Below are 23,143 nucleotides of genomic sequence, written 5' to 3' on the forward strand. Positions count from 1 at the left end.
CTCTGCACTGCCTTGATTATCTGGGGAAAAAGAGAACCTCTGCTCTAATCTCATTTGTTTGTGTCTTCAGTATTTGCCCAGGCAATGTCGGGATCCAGTTGGAATATTCCTTGCACCCCCAGGTATCTTTCTGCAATATCCCTACCGTTGGTATACAAATCAGTTCAGTTTTTAGCTACTATGGAGCTCAGTTTTCAATTTCCTAATGGGTAAGTTGCATATGGGAAGTACTGACATTGGTGGCTCATTGAAAACATTTGAATCAATCCAGAAATTTCCGTGGCCACTACTCTTGCACCAATCATTGCGCACTGCGCATTGCGAGACCAAAAATTACTTCACAGAATCATAGCATTTACAGTGTAGAAGGAGGCCATTCAGCCCATCGAGTCTGCACGGGCCCTTGGAAAGAGCACCCTACTTAAGCCCACACCTCCACCCTATCCCCGTAACCCAGTAGCCTCACCTAACCTTTTTGGACACTAAGGGCAATTTAGCATGGCCAATCTACCTAACCTGCCCATCTTTGGACTGTGGGAGGAAACCAGAGCATCTGAAGGAAACCCATGCAGACATGGTGAGAATATGCAGACTCCACACAGACCCAGTGGCCGGGATTCTCCGAGATTGTGCCGGGTCGGAGAATCGGCGGTGACGTCGGAGATTCCCGCCACGCTGCTCCGACGCCGGGACGCGATTCTCTGGCTACTGGAGAATTGCCGCCAGTCGCATGCGCATGGTCGGTACGGCGCCGGTAGGGCCCACGCGACGATTCTCTGCGGTCGACTGGCCGAGTTCCCACCGAATTCCGCCGGCGTGGTTCCAACCTGGTACCATGCAGCGGGAGCTCGGACCCTCGGCCGCAGTGGCCGTCCTGCTGGGGAGGCGGGGGGGGGGGGGGGGGCCTGCACGACGGCCAGGCCCGCGATCGGGGGCTACCGATCGGCGGGCGTGAGCAATCTGAAGGGGGCCTACTTCCTTCCGCGTGGGCCCGCTGTGTCGCTACACCTTGTTGCCAGTGCAGAAACGGCCACCACGTGCATGCGCCGGCATGGAAACGGCCACCACAAGCATGCGCGGAACCGCGCTGGAAGTGCAGGGCTGCGTATCGGCGCCGGAGCAGCGCGCAGCACTCCGTGGCCCCCTGTGGCCCACTGAATCGCTGGGCCAAGAGACCCGTTGAGGCCGGCCTGAAACACTCCGGTGTTTACATCGGTGTCAACACTTGCCCGGGATTTTGGAGAATCCTGGCCGTTGTGTCTAAAGCAATATTTAATTATCTCAATTCAATTTGTATTTGTCCCTAAAAGCTTCATTTACATTCCTAACTACCTATTCTTTTATAGAAGGAGTTAATCACAAGGCGTTAATTGCTTTTTCTGTGATTCATTTCCCATACTATTAATATCTGCGTAGAGGTTGAACCAGTCTGTTATAAGTTTCACCATAACCTCCTTTCTTTTGTGCTATATGATTCTTTGTAGAAAGCCCAAGATCCAGTATGCCTTATTAACTGCCTTCTCAAGCTACCCTGCTACCTTTAATAACATGACACATATACACCCAGGTCCCTCTGCTCCTGCACCCACTTTAGAATTGAACCCTTTCTTTTATGTTGCCTCACCTCAATCATCCTACCACTTCACTCTTCCCCACATTAAATTTAATCTGCCACTTGTTATCCTTTTCAAAGTAATATTTTTATTCAGTATTCTTTGATAACTATAAAACAATAAAGCAAGAAAGACAACCCCCCCCAAAAAAGAAACAACACCCCTCCGCCACGCCCCCCCCCAGAACCCAGCACCGCTCCCCCCCCCTGTCCTCCCACCCCCCCCCCCCCCCCCCACCCCCCCCCCCACCCCCCACCCCCCACAGCTGACGGGGACGAGCAGTTTAAAGTGCTGAATAAACAGCTGCCATCTTTTGTAGATCCCCTCAATTGCACCCCTTATGGCAGTGTTTCTCAAACATTTTATTCAGGGACCTATTTTTATCAACCAGCCAACCATCGGGACCCACGCTGGCTGACCTTCACGACCCATGCGGGCCGATTTTCACGTCCCATGCCACCCGATCTTCATGACCCACCATTTCCGCTTGCCTTCAATGTGACAGGTGAGCCTGCTTGGTCCTCAGGACCTCACTTGCTTTGTCATTTCTTCAGCCAGAGGGTGGTGAATCTGTGGAACTCTTTGCCGCGGCAGGCTATGGAGGCCAAATCACTGAGTGTCTTTAAGACAGTGATAGATAGGTTCTTGATTAATAAGGGAATCCGGGTTATGGGGAGAAGGTAGGAGAATGGAGATGAGAAAAATATCAGCCATGATTGAATAGTGGAGCAGACTCAATGGGCCGAGTGGCCTAATTCTGCTCCTATGTCCTCTGGTCTTACGGTCTTTCAATGTTACATTTCTGTATGGGTTGTTCATCAGAGTTCCTGGAGCTCACACCAGTACTGCTTTGTCCTATTTTTTAAATAATCTTTATTGTCACAAGTAGGCTTACATTAACACTGCAGTGAAGTTACTATGAAAAGCCCCTAGTCATCACATTCCAGCACCTTTTCGAGTACACCGAGGGAGAATTCAGAATGTCCAGTTCACCTAACAGCACATCTTTCGGGACTTGTGGGAGGAAACCATAGCACCCGGAGGAAACCCACACAGACACAGGGAGAACGTGCAGACCCCGCACAGACAGTGAACCAAGCCGGGAATCGAACCTGGGACCCTGGTGCTGTGAAGCAACAGTGGTACCCACTGTGCTACCGTGCTGCCCCGTGCTCACACCATCATTGCTTTGTCCTGCTGTGGATTCTCCTGAGCCACTCTCTCCAGCAGGTATAGTTGTGAGATCCTGGCCTGTTTGTGTTTCTGGCCCTCTCTCCCTTATTACAAAACGATCCATTTTAAATTTTACAGTCCTGTTGCTTGTTTGCTGCTGACAAAATGGAGGAACCGCAATCGGAGCCCAGAGCACGTGACGTCAGTGTCCGGAGCATGTGACCTGCTCTCTGCCTCGCTTCAGGCAGCAAGACTGCATTGAATTAAAACAAAAATCTTCTCCTGGGTCAGAGCGCTGACGTCAGGAGGAGACGGTGTTTCTCACTGGGCTCCGGGCATGCACACTGATGAGCGGGCACGCATGGGCAGCCGGTCGCATTCTGAAAGCCGGTCGCTGCCGACATTGTTAAAAGCCAGCTGCTGTGGCCGCTGCACAGCAATTCCCGCGATCGGGAACACCGTGATTGATGGCTCCGCGACTCTCCCAACACCTGCCTGCGACCCACCGACTTTGAAAATGACTGCCTTATGGTGTACCTTAATTTTCTCAAGGTGTAGAAACTCCGTAAGATCCTTCAGCCACACTGAGGTATTGGCTGGAGAAGTTGACCTTCACTCCAACAGAACCCACCTGCGAGCAATCAGTGAGGCCATGGCTAAGATATCCCCCACCCCCCCCACTCAACCATCACCCCATAAGGGATGCTCACATCTCCCCAAGATTCTCCAAAAACTAGTGCCCTTTTGGGTGACAGGAGCAGCAATAGCCAGAGCGGTGGCACCATGGTTGGCCCTGCTGTACAGAAGAGGGGGGCAAAGCATAATAGAACAATACGAATTGGGAATTCGATAGTCGGCGGCATAGATAGGCATTTTTGTGGTTGTGAAAGAGACTCCAGGATGGTGTGTTGCCTTCTTGATGCCAGGGTCATGGATGTCTCTGAGCGGGTACAGGGCATCCTGAAATGGGAGGGCAAACAGGCAGATGTCATTGTCCATATTGGTGCAAATGACAGAGGAGGCAGGAGGAGCAGCAAGGTCCTGCAAAGACATTACAGGAAGATAGATCGTAAGCTATAAAGCAGGACTTATAGAGTAGTCATTTCAGATTTACTCCCTGCCACGTGCTAGTGAGGCTAGGAACAGAGAGATACGACAGTTGAAAATGTGACTGAGGAGCTGGTGTGGGTGGGAGGGCTTCAGATATGTGGATCATTGGGATGTCTTCCAGGGAAGGTGAGACCTATACAAGCAGAATGGGTTGCACCTAAACCCAAGGGGCATCAATATTCTGGCCGGGAGATTTGCTATTAAGGTTCAGGAGGGTTTAAACCCATATGGCAGGGGGGTGGGAACCAGAGCAGCAGGCCAGCAAGTGTAGAGACTGGGAAAGAGCTTGAGACTAAGAAAAATATAGCAAAGAGGAAGAGCAGGCAGAGGGAAGTCGCTGATCTCAGTGGGTCCTGAGGTCTAGAATGTGTTTGCTTCAACGCACGAAGTTTTACAAGTAAAATGGATGAATTTATATCTTGGATTAATGTGGGGAATTATGATATTGTTGCTATTATGGAGACATGATTAAAGGAGGGACTGGCAGATTAACATTTCGGGATATCAATGTTTTAGACAAGACAGAGGGGGTAGCAGAAAGAGTGGGGGAGTTGCATTACTGGTTAGGGAACATATCACAGCTATGATGAGGGAGGATATCTTGGAGGGAACCTACAGTGAGGCATAATGGATGAGCTTAAGAATAGGAAGTGTGCAATCACAATATTGGGGTTGTACTATAGGCCTCCCAACAGCCAGCGGGATACAGATGAATAGATATATAGTCAGATTCTGGAAAGATGTGAAAATAGCAGGGTTGTTTTGTTGGGTGATTTTAATTTCTCCCATATTGACTGGGACTCCCTTAGTGCCAGAGGTTTGGATGGAGAGCAATTTGTTCGGTGTGACCAAGAGGGTTTTTTGAAACAATATGTTGATAGTCCAACCAGAGAGAGAGGAGGGCCTTACTGGACCTAGTATTGGCGAATGAGCCCGGCCAGGTGACCAAAGTTTCAATAGGAGAACATTTGGGGAATACTGATCATAATCCTGTAAGTTTTCGAATACTCATGGATAAGGACAAGAGTGGTCCTTGAGTGAGGGAATTGGGGTAAGCTAACAGAATTCGGTAAGAGGTGTAGAATGTGGATTGTGAGCGGCTGTTTGAGGGTAAATCCACATTTGATATGTGGGAGTCTTTTAGAGACCAGTTGACTAGAGTGCAGGGCAGGCATGTCCCTACAAAAATGAAGGACAGAAATGACAGCATTAGTGAAGCATGGATGACAGGGGATTTGTAAGACTAGTCAAAAAAAAAAGGAAGCATACATAAGGTCTAGGCAACTAAAAACAGACAAAGCTTTTGAAGAATATAGGAAAGTAGGAATCAACTCAAACGGGGAGTTAAGAGGGTTAAAAGTGGCCATGAAATGTCATTGGCAAGCAGGGTCAAGGAAAATCCCAAGGCCTTTTATACATATATTAGGAGCAAGAGGGTCGCTAGGGAAAGGAGTAGGCCCACTCAAGGACAAAGGAGGGAAGTTATGCGTGGAGTCAGAGGAAGTGAGTGAAATGCTTAATGAGTACTTTGCACGGTATTCACCAAGGAGAGGGACAAGACAGATGTTGAGATTAGGGATTGGTGTGTGAATACTCTAGAACATGTCCGTATAATGAAGGCGGAAGAGTTGGGTATCTTAAAATGCATGAAGGTAGAGATGTCCCTAGGGGCGGTTGGGCTATGTCCTGTGGGAGGTAAGAGAGGAAATAGCCGGGGCTTTAAAATATATATTTGCATCATTTTTGACCACAGGCGAGGTTCCAGAGGACTGGAGAAAAGCCAGTGCTGTCCCTTTGTTTAAGATGGGAGCAGGGATGATCCAGATAATTATAGGCCGGTTAGCCTGATGTCAGTGGTGGAGAAGTTGTTGGAGAAGATACTGAGGGGCAGGATTTATTCACGTTTGGAAGTGAATGGACTGGTTAGTGATAGGCAACATGGTTTTGTAGGGGAAGGTTATGTCTTACCAACTTCATAGAGTTTTTGAGGAGGTGACAAAATTAATCGATGAGGGAAAGGCTGTGGATGTTGTCTACATGGACTTTAGTAAGGCGTTTGACAAGGTCACTTATGGCAGACTGGTACAAGTGGTAAAGTCGCATGGGATTTGGGTGTGATCGCTAGATGGATAAAGAACTGGCTTGGCAACAGGAGACAGTGGAAGGGAGTTTTTCAGAATAGAGATCTGTAACTAATGGCGTTCCACAGGGATCAGTGCTGGGGCCACTGTTGTTTGTAATATATATAACTTATCTGGAGGAAAAGGTAGATGATCTGATTCGCAAGTTTGCAGATGACATTAAGATAGGTGGAGTTGCAGATAGTAAAGGGGACTGTCAGAGAATATAGCAGAATGTAGATAGATTGGAGAGTCGGGCAGAGAAATGGCAGATTGAGTTCAATCCGGCCAAATGCGAGGTGATGCATTTTGGAAGATCAAATTCAGGTGTGAATTATACAGTAAATGGCAGAACTTTTAGGAGCATTGACATACAGAGGGATCTGGACGTTCAGGCCCATAGTTCCATGAAAGTAACAATGCAGATTGATAAGGTGGTCAAGAAGGCATACGGCATGCTAGCCTTCATCGGCCGGGGCATTGAGACAAGAGTGGGCAGGTCATGTTACAGTTGTATAGAACCTTAGTTAGGCCACATTTGGAACATTGTGTGCAGTTCCTGTCGCCACACTACCAGAAGGACGTGGATGCTTTGGAAAGAGTGCAAAGAAGGTTTAGCAGGATGTTGCCTGGTGTGGAGGGTGTTAACTATGGGGAGTGGTTGAATAAACTCTGATTGTTTTCATTGGAAAGACAGAGGCTGAGGGGAGACTTGATTGGGACCTACAAAAGTACAAGAGGTATAGACAGGGTGAATTGTGAGAAGCTTTTTCCCAGGGTGAATTACTCAATTACAAAGGGGCAGTTCAAGGTGAGAGGGGCAAAATTTAGGGGAGATGTTTTTAAAAAAATTTAGACTACCCAACAATTTTGTTTTCCAATTAAGGGGCAATTTAGTGTGGCCAATCCACCAAACCTGCACATCTTTGGGTTGTAGGGGTGAAACCCACGCAGACACGGGGAGAATGTGCAAACGCCACGCAGACAGTGACCGGGGTCAATATCGAACCCGGGTCCTCAGCGGCATAGGCAGCAGTGCTAACCACTATGCCACCGTGCTGCCCCATGTTTAGGGGAGAAGCTTGGAGAAAGTTTTTCACGCAGAGGGTGGTGGGTGGCTGGAACACGTTGCTAGAGGAGGTGGTGGAGGCAGGCATGAATGCAACATTTAAGATGTATCTTGATAGACACATGAACGGGCGGGGAATGGAGTGCTACAGATTGTTGGGCAGTAATTAGTAGGTCCAAATAATGAATCTGGATCGGCGCAAGCTTGGTGGGCCGAAAGGCCTTGCCCTGGGCTGTAATGTTCTTTCTTGTATATCCTACCCAATTGCACAGAATCTGACCTCATCATTTTCAAATGTCAATCGTATCCTTATAATCATGTTCTCTGTTACCAGTAGCCCTTGATATCAGGCTACAGCAGATGTTTCGGTGAAAAGGTTTTATTATTGACTGTTTCTCAAGAGTATCATTCATTGTATACGCATGTATGATCAGGTTCCATTAAACCAAGTCATTCCCTCCAAAAATCTAAAAGTATATTACCCAATCGATGTTTTGATAGTAATTATGCTAATCTGAGTATCTGTTTTTAGATAGGTCTTGGACTTCTCCAGTGGCTTGTGACTGCACCTGCTGTGTTTTCTACAAATGTCTATGATTCTTATACAGGTGTGATATTCCAAAATTCACAGAGATGGCAAACCGGATAGGTGGTTACTGGGGAATTCCTGCTAATATCTTTCATCTTTGTAGCTGCATCAGCTATGGTCTCTGAGGAGTGCAGAAGGCATTGCAGTGAGGACAATGTTAAATGGTCTTCTATTCCTATACTTAACTTTGTGATCCATTACAAGGTCATGTTCACCAACATTTCAAAATTTAGCGTGTGTGCACACACAACCCCATTGAGGCTTTCCATGCCTGGTGGGCACCACGGGGACTGGGGTACATTATTAATCCTTTTAATCACCATTTTGTTTTGATGTTTTAAATTTCCTTTGAGATTCTGTTTACTTTGATGCAGTATCCCTTTAAGGAACTGCATTTTTACTTTATCCCACAGTTTGTTGCCTTAGTTTATTTGGTTAACAAGAAGAGGCACGACCAAGAAAGTCCTGCATTAGTCCCAACACTTGTTGGGGGTGCTTTTGTCGCTCCTTGCAAATCTATGCAACTGTGCAGACCAGTCTGATGTTCAGAAGTCTGCAGCAGCACAGGAGCCTTGTTCGCTGGAATGGCTCCTTGGGTACAGGCTCCAAACGGCAAAGTTTAAGTTTTTAGATAGGACTTGGACTTCCCCAGTGGCTTGTGACTGCACCCTGCTTCTGTATTCACCCTCTGCAGATATCCACACTTTTCCTGAGAGTGTCAAAGGCTGACTTCTTGCATTGTAACACACAACACAATAAGCTCACAAATGCTCTGTGTTCTCAGCAATTATGGGTTAAATGTGCAATTTGAATACAGGGAAAGTTCTACTTTAGCCAGTTGGTCTATAATGTGGATAGTTGGGTCTTGCAGTTCTGTGGCACACTTGTTCACACATTCAAACTGAGGAACTGAGTGACCTATCCGTATCAACAGTATGTTCCATCATTTTTCGATCTGCATAAGGGTCTCTCTAATTATAGGAAGCACGGATGTTGCTGGGAGATAATGTTGATCCTTTCAAAGAGTATGCAGCCTTCTCTCTCGACTGGCACTGCCTCAACGGCAGGTAAAATTCAACCCTCCATTCCTTGGTTCCAGGATCAACCCTCAGGAGATGCGTAGCCGTCACTGAATAGGTTAGTTCTTGCTGAAATAATGAGGTGCTCAAATGTTTGGGGAATTGGTTGCATCTCTGTGTATGTGACAGTAACGGTGTCTGCTTAAGTGCTACCTTTCATCCACAGCCTTGTTGGGGCATTGCCTGCAACCTTTGGGGCAACATAGAGCAAAACAAGATTCTGGCATCATGCAACAATGCCAGTGTTATTGATGCTTCCGATACTCAGTATATTTAAGGTCTAATTTAGTGAGACTCCACTCCTGGAATAGAGCCACCTAGATGTACAATTAGCACAAAGGTGTTATCGATCTACCTCTGACCCATGCTCCCATCTGACGGGACGTAACAGGCAGGCACACTTCTCACTGGCTCAATGTCTTCAGTTGACACATGGTTGATTCAGAATTTCTATCAATCAATTAATTCATTATTCCAAACAGCGCCCATCAACTTATGTGTCACTGACACTCCTTGCTTTTCCCCCTTAAGACACATCATAATCTGTCAGTTGGTGATGGTAAAACTTTGATAATTCTACTCACTTTTAGAATCTGTAATCTCTACGGATTTTCTTCTGTTTCCCTGGTTTAAATTAGTGCTTCAGCTTGAATTTCTGTTAGTTGCAATGCTTTACAGGAAACCTACTGGCCAGGATTTTCTGCCCTAGTTTTCAGGGGTAGAATCAAGCTGGAGATCCAAAGTGGCTTACACACCGGCGGGATTGCCCTGCTTGATTGTCCCTGCCCCCGGACAATGCCAAAGAATCATAGACTTATAGAATCCTTACAGTGCAAAAGGAGGATATTCGGTCCATTGAGTCTGTAATGACCCTCCGAAGGAGCACCCTATCTACGCCAATGCCCCCACTCTATCGCCATAATCCTAACTAACTTTTTGGACCCTAAAGGACAATTTATCATGGCCAATCCACCTAATCTGCAAACCTTTGGACCAAGGGAGGAAATCGGAGCTCTTGGAGGAAACCCATTCAAACACAAGGAGGGAGTGCAAACACCACACAGACAATCACCCAAGGCAGAACCGAACCTGAGTCCCTGGCGCTGTGAAGCAGCAGTGCTAACCATTGTGCCACCATGCCACCGTAATGCAAATTCCAACTTCAAAAACTTTGATGGCCCACAATACAAGTTAAGTTTTTTAAAAATCCGTTTGAAGGACTGATGAAAACATTGTGAACTTAGAATGACATTATGTTTAAACAAACCATGTATTGCTTTACTTGATCTGTACCAGAGGGGAACCTTCATTTTCTGATATCTGTGTGGCTTGTGTTAAAATATGTTGACAAGAGAATGAAACTTTATTTCTGTCTGTGGAAACATGTAATTCGTTTCTCATGGAATGCAAACTTCTGGGGTCTGAGGAAGTAAGTGATGGAGCTGTGTCTCAGTTTATGACCCAAAAATTAATTAGAAGAGTTTCACACCTCGAAACCCTAAAATATACAAGATTGATGAGCTCTGTTGCCTAAGTAAATAATATTGCAGAGAGGCATAAAGCCCTTGTCAATATCAAGAATGATGTCAGGTTTTTTTTTTAAATTGAGCAATTCGGTAACGAGGAACAACATGGTAGAAAATTGGCCCCGGTTCATTATTGGATTAAATCTTACACTTCCTGTTTTGTTAATCCAAAAGTAACTATAAAAGGAAGTTCTAAAAGGAATGACTATCCGAGCACTCAACTGCTGAACATGCTAGTTTCCAACAGAGTTTAAATATAGAATGACAGCAGCGGTGGGCAGCTTCTTCACAGGGGTCCACACTAAAGGGCATCATTAACATTCCAAAATCAATTTTCCTAGTTCGTGTATGAGGGTTGTACAACATCATGGAAACCAGTTGCAGGGTTGTGATTAACTCTGCAATGATCTAATTTAAGATTCTTCTTCGAATAGGGACCTTTGGAATGCGAGAAACCTATTTTCTACCTGTTTGCTTGGATGGTTCCCACCCATGGCTATCCACTGATTCCTTAATCCTTCAGTTCAGAATCCTTCAAATTGCACCTAACCACACATTATTAAATGGTACGAGGCCACTGCAGGATGCAGCTATATATAAAAACTGGTCCCATATCTCAATACCACACACAAGGAAATGAAGCAGTGCCGTGATGCACCAATATGGAGCCCACATCATGAGCAGTAAACACACATTCGAATCTTCAGTTTTTAACCACAATATTTTCCAAAATTCCTCGAACAGTCCATCAGATTGGAATTGGCAAATGCAATACTGCTTTGCAAGAAAGGAAGGAGAGTGACTACAGGCCAGTTTGTCTAACATCAGTCATTCGGAAAATCCTGGAATGTAATGATTAAGGAAGTCTTAACAATGTACTTAGGAAAGCATAGTATGATTAGAAGAAGTCAGCAGGACTTCCGGTGGCGTTTGCTAGCGGGTCGCCACATGGAGAGGAGCTCCCGCCATTGGCCACTATTTACGGCGGTTTCGGGGGTTTCCCCGATTTTTCGCTCCCTTCCGATTGTTGTCGGCCTTTGGGGCCATCCTGGGCGTCAAGAGGGGCCGGTTTGAAAACCGCCGAGGAACCCCGCGCGAGTGTCGGGCAGCTGGAGCTGAGGCGTCGGGCCCAGTGCGCGAGGCGGTCAGAGCAGCGGGGGCGGAGCCAAACTGAGGACGAGGCAGCAGGCCCGATGCCAGGGCGCGATGTAGTGGAGGTGTTCCACATCCGGTGGCTCCCGCCTAGAATGTTTTAAGAAGTTCGGTCCCAGGGGAATTTTTGAGGAACATAAACAAGAAGAGAAAGAGGATTTCAAGAAAGTATTTGAACATTTTTTTTTTTTGAAGGAATAATTTAAAAAAATGTTTTTTAGAAGATTGAAGAAGGAACCAAGGAAAAAGAAGAAAAATAATAAGTTGTTAAAGGATGCGAAAAGCAGCGTCGAAGAAGGCCTGTGTGGGGAGCTCCGACCCCGGGGCCCACCGATCGCGGGCCGGCCTCTCTGTCCCCTGGCCTTTCTTTCTACGCGCCGGCCCCTGTACGCCTGCGCCATGTTGCGTCGGGGCTTGCGCGTTGAAGGAGGCCACCGCGCATGCGCGCGTAGGCGCCGACGCCACTGCACATGTGCGCCTTGGCGCAGCCACTGCGCATGTGCAGATCCCGCGGTGCACAGTTCACACCGAGATCGGCAGCTGGAGCGGCGTGAACCACTCCAGCGCAGTGCTGGCCCTGTGTAGGCGTTTACGACGGCGTGGACACTCTGCCGCGGGATGGGAGAATCCCGCCCAACATTTCTAGTTTGGTGGGGAGAGTGAAAGCTGATCTGGCAAGGTGGGATGGTCTCCCTCTGTCACTCTCGGGTCGGGTACAGGCGGTTAAAATGAACGCGTTGCGCGATTTCTGTTTATTTTCCAATGCCTGCCGATTTTCCTGCCAAAGCCATTTTTCAGAGAGATTGAAGGAATGATTACTTTGTTCATATCGGGAGGGAAGGTGGCCAGAGTTAGAGAGGTGCTGCTACAGAGGGGAAAGCAGGCAGGGGGTTTGGGTCTTCCGAACCTGATGTATTATTACTGGGCGGCAAATGTGGAGAAGGTGCGGAGCTGGGTCAGAGGGGTTGATTCCCAGTGGGTCAGAATGGAGGAGTGTTTGTGCAGGGTGTCGGGATTGAAGGCACTAGCAACAGTGCCACTCCCGATGGCCCCGGGGAAATACTCGGGGAGTCCGGTAATAATAACTTAATTGAGAATTTGGAGGCAGTTTCGCCAACACTTCGGGTTGGGGGCAGGGTCAAGGGAAATGCCGATTCAGGGGAACCACAGATTTGAGCCAGGGAGCTGAGATGGAAATTTTCAGAAATGGGAGGAGAAGGTGGTTAAGACACTAAAAGATTTGTTTCTTAGGGGTCGGTTTGCAGGACTGAAGGAGCTGGAAGCGAAGTATGGGCTGGAGCAGGGGGAAATGTTTAGGTACATGCAGGTTCGAGATTTTGCCAGAAAGGAGATACAGAGCTTCCCGTTGGACCGGCCTCCACATTACTGGAGGACGTGCTGACGACAGGGGGACTGGAGAAGGGGGGAGCGTCGGCAGTTTATGGAGCTATTTTGGAAGAGGAGAAGGCACCACTGGAAGAGATCAAAGCAAAGTGGGAGGAAGAGTTGGGAGAGGATGTTGTAGCCTTTGCCTCGTTGATCGCCCAAAGGCGGATCCTGATGGGGCGGAGAGCAACCTCTCCACCCTGTGCCCTGGCGTGGCGGGGGGACCTGTTGGAATTCTTGACTCTTGAGAAGGTTAAGTTTGAACTGAGGGGAAGGATGGAGCATGGGCATTATTCATTGTGCACTTTCGAGAACTGGATAACATCGAACATTGGTTGGGGTGGGGGTTGGGGGAGGGGGGCTGTGTGTGTTTGGCTGTGGTGACCATGGGTGATTCCTGATTCCTTTTTGTCATTTGTTTGTGTGAACATGTGGGCTAATGTTTGGGGTTTGGTGGGAGGATGGGATCGTTGTTATTGATATGGGGATTGACATATTTGTTACTGATTATTGTTTATTGTTGGTGGGTGTAAATTTGGGAGAAAATGTGAAAAAGGAGGGGAATAAAATGTTTTTAAAAAAAATAAGTCAACATGGTTTTACTAAAGGAAAATCCTGTTTGGCAAATTTATTAGAGTTCTTTGAGAATGTAATCACTCGTGTAAATGATGGGGAACCAGAAGATGTAGGATTTCCCAAAGCATTCGATATTACAATTCATGTTAATGACTTATATGACGCGACAGCAAGAACCTGATTGCTGATGATACAAAGCTACCTTGAAAGTTTAGAAATGGAGAGTACACAGAGAAGCTACAGAGATATTGACAGATTAAGAGTAACAATTTGGCAGATGGAGTCAAATGTGGGGGAATGTGAAGTAATTCACTTTGGTCATAAGAATATGAAAGCAGAATTTTTAAAAAGGTGTGGAACTTGTAAATGTTGATTTTCGAAGAGACTGGCTGTGCGGGTACAAGTAACATAGAATATTAGCATGCAGTTACGGTAAACAATCAGGAAGGTAGGTTTTGGCCGTTATTGCAAGGGGATTGAGTACAGGAATAAAAAAGTCTTGCTATAATTGTACTGGCCATTACTGAAACTACATCTGAGATACTGTATTCAGCTTTGGTCAACATATTTAAGGAAAGATATACTTGCAGTGGAGTGTTACAACGGAGATTCACTAGATTGTTCCTTGGGATGAGAGGGTTCTCCTCTAATGAGAAGCTGAGTAAATTGGGCCGGTATTCTTTGGAGTTTAGAGGAATGAGAGGTGACTTCATTGAAACATCCAAGATATGAAGGTGCTTGACAGGATAGATACTGAGAGATTGATTCCGCTGATTGGGGAATCTAAAACATGGTCTCAGGATAAAGGGCTGATCATTTAGACCTGCGATGAAGAGAAGTTATTACACTCAAAGGGTTGTGAGTCTTTGGAATTCTCTACTCCAGAGTATTATGGGTGCTCCATCACTGAATACATTTAAGGCCGTGATTGACAGATGTTTGCTCTCTCAGGGAATCAAAGGATACAGGCAGGAAAGTGGAATTGAAGCCCAAGATCATGCATAAGACCTTAAGATGATAAGATGTAGGAACAGAATAGGTAATTCAGCCCAAAGAGTCTGCTCCGCTATCAATGAGATCATGATGATCTGATATGATAATCCTCAACTCCACTTTCCACCTTTTCTCCATAACCTTTGATCCCCTTACTGGTTAAAAATCTGTCTATCTCAGCCTTGGTTTGATTTGATTTTATTTATTTATTATTGTCACATGTCCCGAAGTACAGTGAAAAGTATTTTTCTGCGGCCGAGGGAACATACACAGTACATACATAGAAGACAAAAGAATAATCAACAGAGAATATTGACAAATGGTACATCGCCAAACAGTGATTGGTTACAGTGCGGAACAAGGGGCCAAACAAAGCAAATACATGAGCAAGAGCAGCATAGGGAGTCGTGAATAGTGTTCTTACATGGAGCAGATCAGTCCGAGGGGGAGTCGTTGAGGAGTCTTTTAGCTGTGGGGAAGAAGCTGTTCCTATGTCTGGATGTGCAGGTCTTCAGACTTCTGCCTGATGGAAGGGTCTGGAAGAAGGCAATGCCTGGGTGGGAGGGGTCTCTGATAATGCAGTCTGCCTTCCTGAGGCAGCGGGAGGTGTATACAGAATCAATGTGGGGGTGGCAAGCTTGTGTGATGCGTTGGGCTGAGTTCACCACACTCTGCAGTTTCTTACGATCTTGGACCGAACAGTTGCCATACCAGGCTGTGATGCAGCCAGAAAGGATGCTCTCTATCGCACATCTGCAGAGGTTTGTGAGAGTCGATGCAGCCATGCTAAATTTCTTTAGCTTTTGTTGAACATACTTTTGTTTATAAATTTTGAGTACCCAATTTTTTTTTTTCCAATTAAGGGGAAATTTAGCGTGGCCAATCCACCTATTCTGCACATCTTTGGGTTGTGTAGAAGATTTTAGTTTAGAAGGGCAGCATGGTCGGCGCAGGCTTGGAGGGCCGAAGGGCCTGTTGATGTGCTGTACTTTTCTTTGAGGCCCACGCAATCATGGGTAGACTGTGCAAACCCCACACAGTGACCTGGGGCCGGGGTTGAACCCGGGTCCTCAGCGCCGTGAAGCTGCTGTGGTTACCACTGTGCCACCGTGCTGCCTTAGCCTTGAACATATTCAACGTCCCAGTCTCTACAGCTCTTTGTGGTAAAGGATTCCATAGATTCACTATCCTCTGAGAGAAGAAATTCCTTTATCATCTCTGTCTTAAATGGGTGACTCTTTACTCTGAGATTATGCCCTCTGGTCCTAGACTGTCTGTCAAGGGTAAACAACCCCTCAGCATCTACCCTGCCAAGCTCTCTGAGAATCCTATATGTCTCAATAATGTCACCTCTCATTCCTCTAAACTCCAATGTGTACAGGCCTAACCTTCTTAACCTTTCATAAGAAAATCTCTCCACACCCGGGATCAACTAGTGAACCTTCTCTGCACTGCCTCCAATTCCATTATAACTTTCCTTAGATAAGGTGGCCAAAACTGTTCACAGTATACCAGGTGTAGTCTAACTAGTACCTAGTATAGTTGGAGCAAGACTTCCCCATTTTTATGTTCCATTCCCTTTGAAATTAAGGGCAACATTCCATTTACCTTCCCCGTTACCTGCTGAACTTGCATGCAAGCTTTTTGCAATTTATGCACAAGGATTCCAGATCCCTCTGAGCTGTAGCTTTCTCTAATCTTTCTCTGTTTAAATAATGTTCAGCTCCTTTATTCTTCCTACTAAAGTGCATAACTTCACATTTTCCGACATTATATTCCATCTGTCAAGTTCTTGCCCATTCAGCTAACCGATCTATAGACTCTTTGTGTCATCCTTGTGATCTTATTGAATGGCGGAGCAGGCTCGATGGGCCATTTAATCTTCTCCTGCTTCTATTTCTTGTGTTCTTGTGAGTGGTAAGGACCTGGAATGCGCTGCCTGAGAGTGTGGTGGAGGAAGGTTCAATTGAGTCTGTCACAATGGAATTAGATTATTATCTGAAAAGGAAAAATGTGTTGGGTTACAGGGAATGGCACCAAGAGCCAGCACAGACATGGTGGGCCAAATGGCCTCCATCTGTGCCATAACCATTCTGGGTGGAGGCGGGGTCTCCACCTGCCACCCTCCTGTCCAATTAAATTAACCCCTCCACCAAATTCACCGTGGGGGACAGCATTGAATTCCACCCATGGTGTTTTGTGTTATGTACATTAAATGTTTCACCAATGGTTGACTGCCACTCCATTAAGCTCCTAGCAATCAAAGGAAATTGAATGACGAAAGACAGACTTTAGACAAATTAATTTTGCTCAACAGAAAATTGTGATAACTGGGGAGAGACCATCTATTGGCTACAAAGAGTGGGCCAAATGTCTCCACAATCTGTGCACATCTGAAGTTGATATGAATGAAATGAATGAAAATCGCTTATTGTCACGAGTAGGCTTCAATGAAGTTACTGTGAAAAGTCCCTATGACAAATAAATAAATACATTTTGGAATGTCCCAGAGTGTTTTACTGAAAAACTTTTAAGTGTAACCACCTTGAAAATGTGGGGTAACACATGCAATAAGGCCCTTCGCAAGGCTCCACAAATAATCTTGTCTTAGTGATGTTGGCTGAGGAATAAATATTGGCCAGGGTACAAGGAAACCGCCACTCTTCCTCAGATGTGTGCAGTTGGAACCTTTCACGTGCTCTTCCTTAGTTCTGTCTTGAAGAATCAAGATTAAATACTCCAAGCTGTGTAGTGGAATGTGAACGCTTGGGTTCTGACTCAGACGTGGGAATACTATCACTAAGCTAAGACAGACAGTGAGAGAAATCTCAATTAGCCACTGTCCAATTTCAATGGTATAGTAGCAGAATGCACTGACACAATGAAAAACAGCAACATTGAACTGCCGCTGTCCTCACATCATTTTTGTACTTTCCATTTTTATTTCAGCCAATGTGGCGAATCAACATTTTTCTCCAATTTGTAGAAGTAACTTTTTGACGCGGAAATAGGTTTTCCTAAGACCAAGGTGTCAGCAAAGTCAGACCAAGGGATTAATTCAGAAGGAGAAAATACAATATGAAACTAAGCTAGGGGGGAACATTAAACTGACTGTAAAAGTTTATTTTTTCAAAAAAGATATTCCAAACATAAAATCATAGAATCATAGAATTTACAGTGCAGAAGGAGGCCATTTGGCCCATCGGGTCTACACTGGCCCTTGAAAAGAGCACCCCACTTAAGCCCACACCTCCACCCTATCCCCATAATCCAGTAACCCCACCAACGTTTTGGACACAAAGGGCAATTTATCACAGCCAATCCACCTAACCTGCACAACATTGGACTGTGGGAGGAAACAGGAGCACCCGGAGGAAACCCACGCAGACACGGAGAGAACGTGCAGACTATGCACAGACAGTGACCCAAGCCGGGAATCAAACCTGGGACCCTGGAGCTGTGAAGCCATAATGCTAACCATGCACAACACCAACAAAATACACGGTCCATCAAAGCATAGGCAACAGCTTGTACAGTTTTCCCCCTTTTAAGCACTCCCTTTCATATCCCCCCGCACTGAAAATAAAGTCATGAACGGCCTCCACCGCACCTCAACACCCTCTTATGAACCCCTCAACTGGAACTTAACCTTCTCCAGCTGGAGAAATTTATGCAAGTCTCCCAGCTAGGCCGCCACCTCCAGCGCCGTACCTGACCTCCAATTCGGTAGGATCCTTTGCCGGGCAATCAGAGAGGCAAAGGCCACTATATCAGCTCCCTTCCCCTCCAGCCCCTCCGAAACCCCAAAGATTGCCAAAATAGGGTCCGGTCTGACCTCGGCCCCCACTATACTGGAGAATGTACCAAACACCGCCTCCCAAAACTCTCTAGCTTCTCGCGACCCCAAAACATGTTAGCATTATTTGACGACCCCGCCCACACTTGCCACATCCATCGGTCGCGCCCTAGAACCTACTCATTCTCGCCAGAGTCATGCGTCCTCCACTTCCCATACATCTCATCCATCCTCCCTGGCTTAAACCTGTGGTTCCCACATAGTGGCATCAGCGCAGACATTTTCCCGAACTTAAAATGCCTCCTCAACTGGTTCCACATCCTGATAGTCTGCCTGTATACTTCACCGGGGCGAACGGCAACGGGGCAGTCATCAAGGCCCACAGACTAGAACCCCTGCAGGACTTCTCCTCCAGCCAAATCCACTCTGCCCCTCCCCCCATTCCCCCAACAATGCCTCACCTTTTCCACATTCGCAGCCTAGTAATAATGCAGCAGGGCCGGGAGTGCCAACACCCCCTTTCCGTCTCTGCCTCTGTAGCAGAGCCCTCTTCACCCTTGATACCTTCCCCGCCCATATAAACTCCGAAATCAGTGCCTCCACCCTCCAGAAGAAGGCCTTAAGGAGAAAGATCGGGAGAGTCTAAAAGACAAACAGGAACCTTGGCAGCACATTCATCTTTACCACCTGCACCCTCCATGCCAATGTCAAGTGCAAAGCATCCCACCTTGTGAGATCCCTCTTAACCTCCTCCACTAATGTTGTCAAGTTTCACGTGAGCATTGAATCACCTGAATCCCCAAATAACAAAACTGCTCTCTTAAACCTTAAACAGTAATACCCCCAAACTGGCCCCCCGCCCCGCTGCATTCACCGGGAACACCTCGTTCTTCCCTATGTTCAGCGTGTACATGGAGAAGGCCCCAAACTTCTCCAATAGGCCCATAATTCTGTCCATACTCTCCAGCATGTCCGATACAAACAACAGCAAGTCATCTATATACAATGACAATGCTCCCTGCCCTCCCTCATAATCCATCGCCACTCGGCTGACCCCCGAAGGGCCATCTCCAAGGGTTTCATAGCCAGTGCAAATAACAACGGCGACAGCGGACACCCTTTCCTCCTTCCCTTATGCAGTCCAAAATACCCTAAACTCATCTCACTCGTATGCACGCTTGCCACGATGAATACAAAAGATGCACCCATGCCATAAACGTAGGCCCAAAACCAAACCTACCCAGAATTTTGAACATATACCTCTACTCTACCTGGTCAAAGGCCTCCCCCGCATCCATGGATACAATAACCTCCGGTGCCCACCCGCCTGACTGAGCTATAATTACATTCAAAAGCCTCCTAATGTTGTTGGAGAGCTGCTACCCTTCACAAACCTGTTTGGTCCTTGGAGACCACCTCTGGCACACACCCCTCCAAACTACACGCCAACACCTTTGCCATTTCACATTTGTGTCTCCCAACAAAGGTGGGCCTGTAGGACCTGCACTCCAGTGGGTCCTTCCTCTTCTTCAGGATCAACGTCTGAAACAACATTGCTGGCAACTCATCCCTCTCCACTGCCTCACTAAACATCCCAACAGGTGGGGGGCCAACTGCTTATAAAAAGTCACAAACTGCTTATAAAACTCCGCTGGAAATCCATCCGGCCTTAGGACCTTCCCTAACTGCATTCCCCTGATACAATCCATCACATCCCTCAGCCCCAACAGCTCCTCCAATGCCTGACTCCTCCACCTCTGGGAACTCCAACCTATCCAGAAACTGCCCCATATTCCCCCCTCTACTCCCTGCCCGGCCTTATGCAACTTCTCATAGTTCCCCTGAGCACCTCCTTTATCTTAAATGGCTCCAACACCAACTCCCCTGTCATGATATTCAAACACACACATCATGATGGACACACTAACAGGCAAATCAGAGTACACAACACCACAACCAATCACAGACAAGAACACCAACCACATAAAAAGCACGAGCACGACACCTGGAGGTCAGTAGGTCTGGGGAGAAGGAAGCATGAAAGAGCTGTTGAAACACCACAAGCAGGGAGCCCCCCACGTGCAGAGTGCAAAGACCAAGTTGTAAATAGTGAGTTTAAATAAACAAGTGTTGTACCATATGCAACTGTGTTGGCTCTTCTGTGTGTTAGAACACCCAACACCACATGGTACAGGAGTGGATCGATACCTGCCTACCAACCTGCCATTCTGGACATGGACCACACCGGCAAACCGCAGCCGATGCAAGTCACGGGGAACCTAGGCACCAACTGGAAGCTCTACAGGCAGCGATTTGACCTGTACATCCGTGCCACCGAAAAACAGAATGTCTCGGATGATTCGAAGATTGCAATGCTCCTCTTCTACGCAGGCCCCCACCCAAATGATGTCTTTAATTCACTGGTGTTCGAGGAAGGCGAAAACCAGGCCAAATATGACACGGTCATCCTCAAAATGGACCAGCACTTTCAAACTGAAGTAAACGAAACTTTCGAAAGATACATCTTTCAGCAACGCCTGCAAGGTAAGGAGGAGCTTTTTCAACCCTTTTTGACGCACCTCCGGATTCTAGCGCAGTCCTGCGGTTACGGCACCACCACAGAGTCCATGATCAGGGACCAGATTGTTTTTGGCGTTGCCTCCAGTGGCCTACGCCAGCAGCTTCTTAAAATAAAGAGCCTCACCTTAGCGTCTGCTGTGGAAGCCTGTGTCCTCCATGAAAATGCGACCTGCCGTTTTGCCCGATTCCAGGCGTCCGAGTTGGCACGGAGGGGGTCCCCAGCCGTCGAATCGGCAAGCCAGGCCGCCCACGACGTCGAACGCATCCAGGCCGTCGATTTCTTCCCGCCCCACGGCCCGGACGACAGCGGCCGCTTCCCGCGCTTTTCGCGGTCTCCCGCGCAGGTGCGCGCCAAGAATAACGGCCACAACGAGGGACGCACTGCGCAGGCGCGCCCACCGCAAGATCGCACTGCGCATGCGCAGTGGCGCAACGAACGCCGTGACGTCATGACGTGCAGCAAGTGTGGAGGTCTACACTTAAAAGGGCAATGTCCTGCAAAATACCAACAGTGCAACAGATGTGCCATGATAGGCCACTACGCAGCCCGCTGTCGTGCGGCTCAACCCATGGATCCGGCGCATCCTCGACAACCTCGCACACGAGTCAGGACCGTCCAGCCCACGCATCAAGACTTCCAGTTAAGTGATGCAGATGACCAGGATGACTTCAGAGTTGCCGTCATTGATGTCAACAAGGTCAATGCCATCAATCCAGACGATGAGTGGTGTGCCACCCTGACGGTCAACCGATCGCGCGTCGCCTTCCGTCTGGACACCGGCGCATCCGCCAACCTGATTGCTTACTCTGCAGTCCAGGCCATGAAGGTCAAACCACTCATCACACCATCCCGGCTTAAGATGGTTGACTATAACGGGAACGTTATCCCGTCCGTAGGATCTTGCCAGCTACAGGTGACTCACAAGAGGTACACGGCCACACTCCCCTTCGAAGTTGTGGGCTCATCAAAGGACTCGTTACTGGGCGCACAAGCGTGTAAGGTCCTTCACCTGGTACAGCGCATCATGTCTCTCTCTCCAGATGAGATATCCGACTTCCCGGATGCTGAGTTCCACGCGAATCTCCATTCCCTCCTCGCTCACAACCAGGAGGTTTTTGAAGGCATGGGGACATTGCCACACACGTACAAGATTCGACTCAGACCGGACGCCATCCCTGTCGTTCACGCACCTCGCAGGGTTCCTGCGCCTCTCAAAGACCGCCTCAAGGCACAACTGCAGATTCTTCAGGACCAAGGGGTCCTATCCAAGGTCACGGAGCCCACGCCATGGGTCAGCTCCATGGTCTGTGTAAAGAAGCCCTCTGGCGAGCTCCGTATATGTATAGATCCAAAAGATCTGAACAACAACATCATGCGGGAACACTATCCCATCCCAAAACGAGAAGACCTCACCAGCGAGATGGCGCGAGCCAACATATTCACTAAATTGGATGCGTCCAAAGGATTCTGGCAGATCCAACTGGACCCGGCCAGCCGAAGACTATGCACATTCAACACCCCTTTTGGCAGATTCTGCTACAACCGGATGCCATTCGGCATCATTTCGGCATCTGAAGTATTCCACCGCATTATGGAGCAGATGATGGAAGGCATCGAAGGGGTACGTGTATATGTGGACGATATCATCATTTGGTCCACCACTCCGCAGGAACACATGCATCGTCTTCGACGTGTCTTCACCCGCATACGGCAAAATGGCCTGCGTCTCAACCGTGCGAAGTGTGCTTTCGGCCAGACGGAGCTGAAATTCCTCGGGGACCACATCTCAAGGTCCGGGGTCCGTCCCGATGCAGACAAGGTTAGCGCCATCACAGCCATGCCACGACCGGCTGACAAGAAGGCTGTCTTAAGATTCCTGGGCATGGTCAACTTCCTTGGGAAGTTCATTCCCAACCTGGCTTCTCATACAACAAACATGCGCCATCTCGTAAAAAAATCGACGGAATTCAACTGGCACCAGTCGCATCAGCAGGAATGGGAGGAGCTCAAGCACAAACTGGTCACGGCACCAGTGCTGGCCTTCTTTGACGCGACTCGCCCTACAAAGATCTCAACAGACGCCAGCCAATCTGGTATTGGAGCGGTACTCCTGCAAAAAGACAGCACGTCATCATGGGCCCCGGTTGCGTATGCCTCACGAGCCATGACCCCTACCGAACAGCGCTACGCGCAAATCGAAAAAGAATGCCTGGGCTTGTTAACTGGACTGGACAAGTTCCACGACTATGTGTATGGCCTGCCACGATTCACGGTCGAAACTGACCACCGCCCCCTGGTCAACATCATTAACAAAGACCTGAACGACATGACTCCTCGCCTCCAGCGCATCTTACTCAAACTCAGGAGGTACGATTTTGAA

Source organism: Scyliorhinus torazame, chromosome 16 (genome assembly GCF_047496885.1).
Source record: "Scyliorhinus torazame isolate Kashiwa2021f chromosome 16, sScyTor2.1, whole genome shotgun sequence".
Taxonomy (NCBI): domain Eukaryota; kingdom Metazoa; phylum Chordata; class Chondrichthyes; order Carcharhiniformes; family Scyliorhinidae; genus Scyliorhinus; species Scyliorhinus torazame.